The 12,693-nt window shown below is 48.6% G+C and overlaps 1 long non-coding RNA gene across 1 annotated transcript; it reads left to right on the top strand.

Moving 5' to 3' along the window:
- Nucleotides 1–6,607: 6,607 nt before the first annotated feature.
- Nucleotides 6,608–12,144, top strand: LOC311608882. Its single transcript, XR_014783171.1, has 2 exons — nt 6,608–6,839; nt 8,940–12,144. It is a non-coding gene; the product is annotated as an uncharacterized lncRNA (long non-coding RNA).
- The last annotated feature ends 549 nt before the right edge of the window (nt 12,145–12,693 follow it).

Raw genomic sequence — 12,693 nt, 5'->3', positions numbered from 1 at the left:
CACTGAAGACGCTAGGTTTGACCAGCTATGAGGAACACACAATGTGTGCGTGTCCCTGATTGGATGCCCCCACCTCACCCAATCTGTGGCTTTTTGATTGATTGTGTGTTTGTTTTTGCCTTAAAGAGTTGCCCTGTTCTGCCCATGTCACCTAAACTAAGAGGTCTTTGAACTTGGTTTTTGTAGTGGATTATTTCCCAAATCCTTGAACCCTAAGTTTTTTTTCTTTCTTAGATTGTTTATTGGGTATGAATTTTACAAACATTACAGGTATTAATGGTAATGGCGGAGCTGGAGAGCACTGCGCCTTCCCCAGGATGTGTGGTGAGAGCACTAACAGTGTTGTGGAACTTGGCCACAGCTCTTGCACCCAGCACATGTCAGCCCACGCATCTCTCTGTGTTTGCGGACTGGTTTGGTGATCCAGTGAGTGTCAGGATTTCTTCTGATAGCTTTGTGGACTGGATCAATGAGGATAACCTCAAAACATTTATATGTGAAATCTTCACCAGGCCAGTAAGAATGCAGGTGTCTGAAAGCCCCACAGTGGTGTCCAGCTCCCTCCCCAGCCACAGACTGAAGGCTTCTGGCAAATATTAGCGGCTTAATACCATGGCTTGCCGTAAATTGCACCCTTAGGAACTGGGTGTTTATGGCCACCTCGAGGGACACGAATCCTGTATGCGAGATAATATTTCTTGGCTTTGTATCCCAGCCTTCGCACCATATTAGGCCGAGTGGGGCGGGGAACCCTGTGCAGTACAGAGAGCTGGCGGTATAGCCAGCAGTAGACCCTCAGAAGAAAGCACGTCATTTCAGACTGCATCTTCCTCTTAGCTCCTGGATGTATTTTCTTTCTTTCTTTCTTTCTTTCTTTCTTTCTTTCTTTCTTTCTCTCTCTCTTTCTCTTTCTTTCCTATCTCTCTCTCTTTCTTTCTTTTTTCTTTCTTTCATTCATTGTTACTGTCATTGTTTTGTTTGTGTTTTTGTTTTTCCAGACAGGATTTCTTTGTGTAATGGGCCTGGCTGTCCTGGACTCACTTTATAAACCAGGGCTGGCCTTGAACTTACAGAGATCTGCCTGCCTCTGCCTCCCAAGTACTGGGATTACAGGCGTGTGCCATCACAGCTGGGCCTTGATATATTTCTTGGCTCACATGTTAGATGCTGCCAAAGGAAAGAAAGCTTTTTTTTTTAAAGTTTGAAGTCTTCCTGAAGAAGGAGGAGCCTCTCTCCATTGTTATATTAGTCCACCAGCTAACAGTCATCTTCTTCATGAAAAGTTTAGCCATTGCAAAAAAAAATTCAATAATGACCATTATTAACATAGCTTTCTCATTCGGTGGCTGCTAGAAACGGTTAGAAATCCAAGTATCCATACCCAGCGCAAGACTTTAAATCTGATATTTGAGATGTCCCCTGCAGCTGTACAGGGAGGTTAGACTTTGTGCTTACAAATACCAGCGTCGGGAGAACAACATGGGACTCAAAGCTTCGCTGAGCTTGGAAACAAACACTGGGCTTTCCCAACAGACTTAAGAAGGTGTGTGCTGTGGAGAAAAGCACCTGGGCAGCTCATGTAGTGACCGACCAGGCAGTTAGTGAGGCTGCGAGCTCATTTACCCTGAGTCACAGTCTGAAGGGACCATTGGGACGTAGTGGACCTGTGGACAGTGGGGCCTGATTTATGGGACTAATTCACTGGGGCTTGTCCTGGAAAGTCACCCCACTTCTTGTCAGTCTCTTTGCTCCCTGGTAGCCCAGAGTTGAAGAGCTCCTTCCTCCCCAAGTCTTTGTTAATCTCGCATATCTGATGAGAAAGATCTCTTCCAGGATTGACCAATTAAAGCACGATTTATTAAGGGTGCACCCTGGACTGGTCAGCTGTCTGTCTCCCCCTAAGTCCTGATTTGAGAGAGCAGCCCTGGGCTAGTTTTTGAGGTCCCTATTTTGAGGGAAAGCCATAAGGGTAATTGAAAACAGCTGCCAACATGCATTTACAGGGGTGAGACAATTGGCTGTTAAAAAAAAAAACCACTATGTAAATTCAAGAATATACATCAAGTACACGGAGGATCATACATCATAGGTTTGGTGCCCACAGCTATTGATTAAGGTATATTGAAAACATAATTTGCAAGGCAAGGGGCAGTTATTAGTCATGGTCATGAGTTCTGGGTAGGTTCAAAGCTATGTTTTGCATGGTACATCAGGTTAAGGAAACAGAAACCTCTTCTATTTCCATTCCAGAAGTGGAAACCTATTCTTGTGGGGTATGGAAACTCAACGATGTGGATCCTGTTTTGGTTTCACCGCCATCATCACCATGATGCGCTCACCTCAGCCCTGGAGTACTGAAGCCAGACAACCACAGTGGCCCTGTCTAGGCATCAAAGGACCCTTTTCCCTTGCGTCTCTCCAGGGCTCATCAGAGTGACGTAATCCTGTCAGACCACGGGAGGGCTGTGTCCTCACATGCCCATCGCCTTCTGTGGGGCTCTGGAGGAGTGAAGCCTCCCCCCCCCCGCCTTCTCCATTTCTGAGGGTATCATTGATTATTCACTCAGCCTCTGATCCTTGGCATCAGTTTTACTTGCACAGATGCACTTTCAGAGCTTTTACAGAAATAGCAAGAGTCCGAACTCAAGCCTGTGTGGTCCCGCAGCAGGCACCGTAACGAGGCCCCTGGCCTGTTTTCCCTGGAAGTTCACACTTTTGCATTTTAGGTTTGGGATTCTCTGCAGATAAGTTTAGTGTAAGATGTGAGGTTTGGGTTAAAGTTTACTGTTTTCTTGTATATGACTGTTTTATTTGCTTCAACAATGGGTTGTTGTTGTTGTTGTTGTTGTTTTATAGTAATCCTGTGAAAAATAAGTTCAGGGTTGCAAAGACAGAGACACCCCGCCCCATTCCAAGTGAGTGTCCAAGTGAGGCAAACTTGGCTCTCTTTTTTTGGTGGGGGGCAGTTCGAGACAAGGTTTCTCTGTGTAGCCTTGGCTGTCCTGGATGTGCTTTGTAGACCAGGCTGGCCTCGAACTCACAGCAATCAGCCTGCCTCTATCTCCTGAGTTCTGGGATTACAGGCCTGAGCCCACTGTGCCCAGCTCAGCAAATATGGCTCTTAATCCAAAAAGTGTGCTCAGAAGAACAAACACACAAGAGACAGGAAGTGCAAGACCCAGCACACAGAGACAGGAAGTCCATTTGTTGTCACTCTAACTCAGGTGATGACTGGTTCTTTTCCTCATTGGCTGGGGTCAGACCTCAGTTTGTTATTCAGTTGGCTTGTCTGAAATAAATTGGTGAACAGAAATGAAGGGAAAAAAAAAAAGAGGGGTCATTGCTACAGGCCATCGTCTTCCTGGAGTGCAGTAGGAGGATTTGCTGTAAATGGTTGGGGGTGGGGTGGGGTGGGGGATGAAAACATCAAAGGCTCACAAGGTGAGGGAGACAAAGTATCTGAATCCCTTGTCCTAAGCACAGTTTGGGCTTTTGATGGAAGGCAGTGGCATTTAATATTTCTGCACTTCTTCCATTGAAGCGATTCCCCATCTCTGTCTAAAGCGAAGCGAGAAGGTGTGGAGGCGCGGGCCAATTTCTGCTCCCCTTAGTCTGTCCCACTGAGCTGTGTCTCCTTCCAGCCAGTAACCGGACAGCCATCCTCCAGAAGTGCCGAGCGCTCAGATCGCGGCTTCTGATTGCTCCCACATTCTTCTTCCTCTGCTGTGAGCGAGGAGCTTGGCGTAGGAGCTCCCTAGCAAGTAAAATTCAGCTAAGTTGCTGAGAGCTTTGATCACAAATAGGTGCTGGGTTTTGTCCTGAGCTTTTGGAAGTTTGTTAACGTGGCAGAGTACGTTGACCGGTGGCTGGCTAGCAAACAAGCCTTTGTATCCTTGAACTACTCCAGCCTAGTCATGGGCACCCAGCACAAACTCCGTTTGCTAGTGTCTTGCTTCTGTGCTTAGGTTCATGGAAAGATCACATATACTTTCTCTCTGCTGCTTGTTTTACTGGTTTTAGCTGGTTTTGGCGACCGGGCGATTCCTGGGCACATAAGAGAAGTTGGGGTGTTTCATCCTGTACTGATTAATCTTGTTATCAGCTTCACTGGTTTGAGAGATGCTGGGGCTGGGGGTGGGGTGGGGAGTAACAGAGACCCCTGCATGCCGGTGAGGGTGTTTCTAGAGGGTTTGGCACTTGATTCAGGGACTCAGCTGAGGGAAGCCCCGCCCTGAATGGGGATGGCTCTGTCCAGCAGGCTGGGAGTGTTGAAGGAGCAAAAGTGGAAGGAGAGGAGGATGGGCAGACAGCGTGTATGGAGAGCATCCTTGCTGCGCAGACGTGCCTGTGGGGGGCTGCCGTGGCTTGAGGACATCAGTCCCCAGTTCCCTGGCCTTTCTTGCAGACTCTCACCACAGGCTCTGGAGAGAGCTTCCAGGCCCTCAGCCTTGCAATGGGATCTGAATTGTGAATCGTTGTCCCCTCTTGTCCTGAAGGCACTGGATTCTTGGTCTGAGCAACTCACTGATTACTGCGGCTCTTCAGCATACGGATGAGTATTGTAGGATTATCCAACCTGCTATGGTGTCAGCAAATCTAATAAATCTCTTAAGATTATATATGAGGTTGGCCCAGCATCGCGGCACACGCCTTTAATGCCAGCACCAGAGGCAGAGGATCCGTCTGAGTTCAAGGCTAGCCTTGTCTGCATTGAGTTTCAGGACAGTCAAGGTTAAATAGAGAGACCATGACTCCAAAACAAAACAAATAAAAAACAAAAACATAATCACTTTTTTACGTGACAAAAGATAGATAGATATATACATCTATGGAGATGGAGACAGACAGACAGACAGAGACAGACATTATATTGCTTATGTTTTGCGAGAGAATCTGATTAGATAACTCTGTTTTGGTTCTTGGGAGACATAGCGTACCCTTGATATTCACTCTTTAAACATCACACAGCATCCCCAGGGAAGCTAAAAGGACCTGGACATTTCATTTTGGAATCCGTTGTGCCATGAATTCTGATTCTTTCTTTAGTGGTTACAGGACTAGTCAGATTCTACTGTAATTTTTGGTTTTATAAAAAAAAAAAAATCAGAGAGCTAAGCATGTGTGGTAATTGCTTCTATATTCCTTTCCTGGAGACAGGCTTTCTCTGTGTATTGCTGGCTGTCCTGGAACTCTGTGGACCATGCTGCCCTCTAACTCAGAGATCCTCCTTCCTCTGCCTCTAGCGTGCTGAGATTAAAGACGCGGGCCACCACAATCCAGCACTGTCTGTTTCTTTTTTCTTTTTCTTTTAAAGATTTATTTATTATAAAGGGTTCTGCCTGCATGTCAGAAGAGAACACAAGATCTCATTTACCGATGGTTTACCATGTGGTTGCTGGGAATTGAACTCGGGACCTTTGGAAGAGCAGTCAGTGCTCTTAACCTCTGAGCCATCTCTCCAGAACCGCCCCCCCCCCCCCCCCCCCGCATGACCACCGGTGCAGAGAGACAGTGGCCTGTCCCTTATAAGCGGTTATTATCCATATAGTTCAGAATAACCATACTACAATTCACAGACCCAAAGAAGCTAAGTAATAAGGGGGGCCCAAGGGAGCATGCCTGGATAAAGAGAGGGAACAGGGTAGGAGAGGGTGTGGGGGGAGGGAAAGGAGGGTGGGAATCGGACGGGGGTGGGGTAGGTAGGGCTTGTAAGAGAGAAGAGAAACCAAAGGTGGGCCATCTCTGTGACAAGCTGGGGACCTGTGACTGGACAGGCTCCTGAGAGGATGTGGGGGCGACTCTAGCTGAGCCTCCTAGTAGCAGGGGTCATGGAGACTGAAGAGGCCACTTTCTAGCCAGACAGGACTCCTAGCGGAGGGAGGGGAACAGCAACCCGCAAAACCTTCAACCCAAAATTTACCCTACCTACAAAATGTTCAGGGATAAAGACAGGGCAGAGATTGAGGGACCGTCCAACCGATGCACGGACAGCCAATCCTGACACTGTTAAGGACACTCCGCTAGGCTGTGCTTGCAGACAGGAGCCTAGCATAGCTGTGCTCTGAAAGGTTCCACCCATCAGCCTACACAAACAGATGCTGGGACTCACAGTTAACTTTAGGGAGAGTGCAGGGAGCCTTGTGGAAGAGTTGGGGGACGGAAAGAAGGACCAAGAAGGGGACAAAAACTCTACAGGAAGACCAACAGAGCCAACTAACCTGAGCCCAAGGTGGCTTATGGAGACTGAAGCAGCAGTCAAGGACCTTGCAGGAACTGGACCTAGGCCCCCTTACACACACATAGTCGATGGGCAGCCTTAGCCTTCAGGTGGGTCCCCTAATAAGGGGAGCAGGGGCTGCCTCTGACACGGACTCTGTTGCTTGCCTTTGGATCACTTCCCAATGGCACGGCTTGATGTGGGGTGGGGGTGGGGCGGAATTTCCCTTTTCTGAGGAGGATAGGTGGGCTGGGGGGAGAATGTGGGAGGGAGGAACCGGGAGGAGAAGAGGGAGGGTTCTATGATCTGGTTGTAAATAAGTAAACTTATATTTAAAAAACAAAACAAAACAAAACAAAAAAAAAACCTGTTGCGGCAACTTCCCTCTTCCCGTCAAGCCCCTCGCGGTACCAGCGGCCCCTGGAGACCACCCCTTCTCTTCACACCAGGCTGTATTACGGGTCCGTAGGTCCATCCATCACAGAACTGCGGCCTCTGATTGGCTTCTGTGGTTGGGGCAGAAATTCCGGAGAAACTGGGTTTTACTCTGCCCCGGCGCAGTGGGGCGCGAAGAACGGCGTCCGCGCTGGTGGCTCCAGCTGCTGCGGGATCTTGCAGCACGGTGAGTACCAGTTTGAGTCCTGGCCGGCCGTGCCCGCCAGAGTCGGGACTTGTTGCTGGGACTGGCATCCTGCGGGAGGAGCGCCTGGCAGCGCGGGGCGCCGTGAGCTCGGTTCACTGGGTGGGGGAGTTTGGGTCGAGAAAGCAGAGCTGGGCTCCATTTAAAACCAGGAGCCATTTTGAGACTCTGTTAGGTAAAACTTCTCGGAATTAGGCTGCGCTGGACCCCATAACCTCAGAATGTTTTGTGCCAGATGTTTCAGGAAAAGTTCCATAACTGCCTTTGTTAGAGTGCCAGGATTAGGGAAATAATCCACTATGAAAACCAAGTGCACGCCTTTAATCCCAGCACTCGGGAGGCAGAGGCAGGCGGATGATGTGAGTTCGAGGCCAGCCTGGCCCATAAAGCTAGTCCAGGACAGCCAAGGCTACACAGAGAAACTCTGTCTCGAAAAACCAAGACCAACAACAACAAAGAAACAACCAACCAACCCCCCGCTCCCCAACACAGATTAGGTTAGGTACAGGTATCCAATCAAGTATGTGATACGTTGTATGTTTCACACGGTCTGGCTTTTTTTTTTTTTTTTAACTGTATGCGTGTTCTATCTGCATGTGCACCTGCAGGCCAGAAGAGGGCATCAGATTCTAGTATAGGTGGTCATGAGCCACCATGTGGTTGCTGGTAATTGAACTCAGGACCTCTGGCAGGGCAGACAGTGCTCTTAACCACTGTCTTTCCAGCCCCCCACACCTGGCATCTCCCCCCACCCCACAGCTTATGTATTGCAGCAAAAATCTTTAAAGCAATATAAAAATTATAATGTGGTCACATTCTATTTTTCTTCGAGTGAATGATTAAAATGACTATACAAAAAAAAAAGCATGTCCCCCAATACCCTTACATGATTTAATGTTTTACATATTACAGGTGAAAACCAAATTATTTCCCCAAACCCACATACTTTGGTGTTATAGATTAACATAGTATAAGCAATCAAGTATTTTTCTCAGCCAGTTTCACTTATTGGTAGGTTGCAGTTTGCAGTTGCAAAGAAAGGATCAAACATTTTGTTATTTATCTTTCAAAACCATTTATTTTTATTTATTATCTCAACAGTGCTCTGCCTGCATGTACACCTGCAGGCCAGAAGAGGGCATCAGGTTACATTATAGATGGTTGTGAGCCACCATGTAGTTGCTGGGAATTGAAATCAGGACCTCTGGAGGAGCAGTCTGTGCTCCCAACCTGTGAGCCATCTCTTCAGCTCTATTTATCTTTTTTAAAAAAAGATTTATTTATTTATTTATTTATTTATTTATTTATTTATTTATTATGTATACAGTGTTCTACATGCATGTACACCTGCAGGCTAGAAGAGAGCACCAGATCCCATCACAAATGGCTGCAAGCCACCATTTAAGTGGGTTTCTGTGTCAAGAATTTCAGATGGCTTTGTTTCTTTCTTTTCTTTTTAAAGAAATTGCTAAAACAGCCTTTTTAAATATTTATTTTTATGTATATGAATCCCAGATCCCAGTACAGACAGTTGTGAGCCACCTTGAGGTTGCTGGGAATTGAACTCAGGACCTCTGGAAGAGCCCTCAGATGGCTTCCTTAATAGCTTGGCCTGCATCGAAGCCAGCCAGTGAGAGCCCAGTCAGCAGCCCCTAGCTTATTCCTGGCTTGATGCTAACCAACAAAGCATAGAGTGAGTCATTGTGGCTTAGACATGCTCCGGGCATTTGACCCTGAAGCTGTTTCTGGGAATTTAGCTTTAGTTTAGTACAAAATGGAGAGTATATACAAGATGGAGCCTCTGTAGCTAAGGAAGTGCACAACACCTTGTTTGCTTTCTGTAAAACCTCCCACGCTGTGATTTTGCCCTGTAAGAGAAGCGTGGGAGGTTGACTCAACAGCTGTTCTTTTGAACCTGTCTTAGGCGAGATATCCACCAAACAGGCTTTGCTGTGCACAGAGTAAGGTGGTCTTCAACCTCATTTGGGGGGATTGACATTTGGAGGCTCCAGTGATATAAGATGCCCGCCCCCCCCCCCCCCCAACAAACTTGGAACCTGGACTCTTTCCTCTGAATCTCAGGGCTGGAGCGCCACTTCCAGGGGGTGTGCACCTTGTGACGACGTCCCTAGGCCCTGGCGTCCGTGGCTGCACCAAAAGAAAACCGGCCAGCACCTGTTGGACAAGACCTCTATTGGTAAGTCATAGTTTTCCTCGTCCGACAACTGGTCCTGGTTCTGTTGGGATCCCATTTGAGGACGGTGAGGTATCTTAGGAGACACATGAACTTCTCTGTCCAGGGCACTAGGGAAGTCACACTGCCCACCTGGTTCTTGGTCCCATGTCCTCTTCTGTTTTGTTTGTCTTTTCTGTCTCTTTGTCTTGAGTCTTCTGCAGTTTGGACTTGGAGTGACTGGACAACAAAATGGGGAATAAGACTAGTAAGCCTAATACACCTTTAAACTGTGTGTTGAAAAACTTTGACAAACTTTACCCCTCTCGAGTTAAGAAGGAGTATAGCTACCGTATTACCAAGAAACGTCTCAGGCTCTTATGTGAATGGACATGGCCCAGATTCGGGGTCCAGTGGCCCTTTGAGGGCACCTTTGACCCCCAGGTGGCATGGGCTGTAGTAAACATTGCCTTAGACAATTGCCACCACTTACAGATAGGATATATTTTGCCTTGGGCAGAAGCAACATCCAATCCACCCCTCTGGATGAAGATGTACATGATCAGAAATGGCCAAGGTGGCCCCACCTCCGTTGTCCCAAGGAGCCCTCAGGAATCTCTACCAGGGGACCAGAAGCTCTCCAAAACCCCCGCTTTAAAGAACTCCCTGTTGCCTCACCGCCCTCAGCTGTCACCTCAACCTCAGCCCCCACCTCAACCTCAGCCCCCACCTCAACCTCAGCCCCCACCTCGACGCCGAGCCCCACCTAGGCCCTCACCTCAACCCCAAACCCCACCTCAGCCGCAACCCCTACCCCAGCCCTCACCTGAACCCCAACCCCCACCCCAGCCTTCCCTTCAACCCCAACCCTTAGCCCAGTGCTCACCTCAACCCCAACCCTTAGCCCAGCCCCCACCTCAACCTCAACCCCTACCCCAGCCCTCACCTCAACCCCAACCCCCACCCCAGCCTTCCCTTCAACCCCAACCCCCACCCCAGCCCTCACCTCAACCCCAACCCCCACCCCAGCCTTCCCTTCAACCCCAACCCCCACCCCAGCCCTCACCTCAACCCCAACCCCCACCCCAGCCTTCCCTTCAACCCCAACCCCCACCCCAGCCCTCACCTCAACCCCAACCCCCACCCCAGCCTTCCCTTCAACCCCAACCCCCACCCCAGCCCTCACCTCAACCCCAACCCCCACCCCAGCCTTCCCTTCAACCCCAACCCCCACCCCATCCCCCACCTCAACCCCTACCCCACCAGCTGGATCACCCCTTGACCTCTCCCCTCCCCACATCCGATAGGGAGTTACTTCCTTATTCTTTGGAACCTCTTCAGAGGCAACGCCAGCCCCTGCCCTCCCCTTACAGCGCCGGGCGGAATTGTGTAGCCTATGGGTCTTTAACCATCACTGATCTTTGTAAATGGCTGGAGATGAAGAACTACCCTTCTTTCAGAGAAACCCCGAGTTCCCTAGTCTCTCTAGTTGACCTTCTCTTTAACATCTACTTTCCTTCTTGGGATGTCTGTCAGCTTATCTTAAATTTCTTCTTCACGTGGGAGGAGAGAGAACGGATTCTGACTGAGGCAGCCAAAGAACTTACTGGAATTGGTGCACTGACTGACAGACAGAGGGCAGTTACAGTGGACTGTGTCCTGCCTCGACGGAGACCTGACTGGAACTATGGGACAGAGGAAGGGAGGAGGGCACTCCATGATTACCACCAGGCTTTGTTAAAGGGACTAAAGCGAGCAGCCCGGAAGCCCACTGACCTTTCCAAGGTGAGAAAAACGAGACAATGGCCAAACGAACCACCTTGGGAATTTCTCGATCGTCTCCTGGAGGCGTACCGCATATATACACCCATAGACCCAGATGACCCAGCCAACCACAAGATGATTAACCTGGCCTTTGTAGAACAGTCCGCCCCGGACATACGCAAGGAAATCCAAAGGATGGATGGATTTGAAGAGATGCCTAGGTTGGCATTGTTGGATATAGCCCGGGAAGTGTTTGACAGTAGAGAGAGTGAAGAAGAACTGCTGATGAGAAGGATGATTCAGGCTTTGATCAGTGCACAAAATTCCGTTGGTGCTGTCAGTCGTGGCCAAAGAACATACAACGGAAGGAGGCAGCCCCTCCGAAGAGACCAGTGTGCTTATTGCAAGAGATTGGGGCACTGGAAAAACACATGCCCCAAACTGAGACAGGTCCATCCCCCGCCAAGGCCACTTTTGATGTTAGGAGAATAGTGGGGCCATAGCTCTTTCAAATTAGGACCCCAGGTGGCTATGGGGTCCTTTTCTTCCTTCCTTCCTTTCTTCTTTTCTTTTCTTTTCTTTCTTTCTTTCTTTTTTCTTTTTTTCCAAGACAGGGTTTCTCTGTGTACCCTTGACTGGGACCACAGCTGTCAGCTAGTCCAGGAGTTAAGGGGAGTGAAGAAGTGGATGGAAAGAAACTCCCCAACTTTCCTAATCCTCATACTCTGCTTGGCTTTGCTGCTATCCGAGCATATGGTTTATACTGTGCTGGATCTAAAGGATGAATTGTTCTCCATTCCTCTGTCAAAAGTAAATCAGTCTATCTTTGCATTTGAGTGGCCTGACCCTGACCAGGACCGATTACCTCAGGGGTTCAACAGTTCCCCTACCATTTTTGATGAAGCCCTCACCCAAGACATAAGTCACTTTTGCAGGTGATTCCCATAAGTTAACCTTACTCGAGTATATAGATGATTTATTGCTGGCTGCAAAAACGAGGACTGTTTGGAAACTACTTTAGTCTCTTAGGAACTCCTGATCAAGTAGGCTATCGAGTTTCCAAAAAGAAAGGTCAAATATGCGCACCCCACCCAAGTCACCTATTTGGGATCCGAATTAAAGGAAAAAGACTGTTATCAACACCCCATGTGATTAGCATCCCTATTTAACCACAAAGAGGCAGATTAGGGAGTTCCTGGGACATTGGGTATTGCTGTCTCTGGTTACCTGGGTTTGCTGAAATGGCCAGACTTGTGCTTGGCCATGGCTAGGGCTAACACCCTTTGGAGTGGACTGAGGAATGTTAGCAGGCCTTAAAAAAACAAAAACAAAAACAAAAACAAAACAAAACAAACTGGAAAGGGGTTCTTGTGCAGGCTCCTGCCTTAGCTCCCCTGACATCCCCAAGCCCTGCTGCCTCTATGTCCACGAGACAAAGGGCATTGGCAGAAGAGTCCTGACCCAAGCCCTGGGTCCCTGGGAAAAGGCCAGTTGCCTACCTTTCAAAAAGATTGGATCCCGTGCCTTCAGCATGGCCCTCTTGCCTCTCGAAATCCTGGTAAAGGAGGCAAACTTACCCTGGGACAGAACTTGACCATAATGGTCCCAGAGGCTTGTTGAGACTCTATTAAGAGATGCCACTAACTGTTGGATGTCTCATCTTCATGCAACCCAGTATCCTAGTTGAGGATAGGTTGGCTTTTGACAAATCCGTGGCTATCAAATCTGCCACCCTACCTGACAGTGATGCCCAGAAATTCATATACGACTGCTTGCAGATGCTGGCTGTCATTCATTGTGTCCCACTGGACCTGATGGGCATGTCCCTCACCAGTCAAGGATGCTGACCTCTGCACTGATGGCAATAGGTTTGTTCGTGAAGGAATAAAGGGCATCAGT

The sequence above is a fragment of the Acomys minous genome, assembly GCF_964271855.1.
Source record: "Acomys minous genome assembly, chromosome: 2".
In the NCBI taxonomy this organism is placed as follows: domain Eukaryota; kingdom Metazoa; phylum Chordata; class Mammalia; order Rodentia; family Muridae; genus Acomys; species Acomys minous.
The sequence above is the reverse complement of the archived record's forward strand: the minus strand, read 5'-3'. Positions and strand labels throughout refer to the sequence as shown.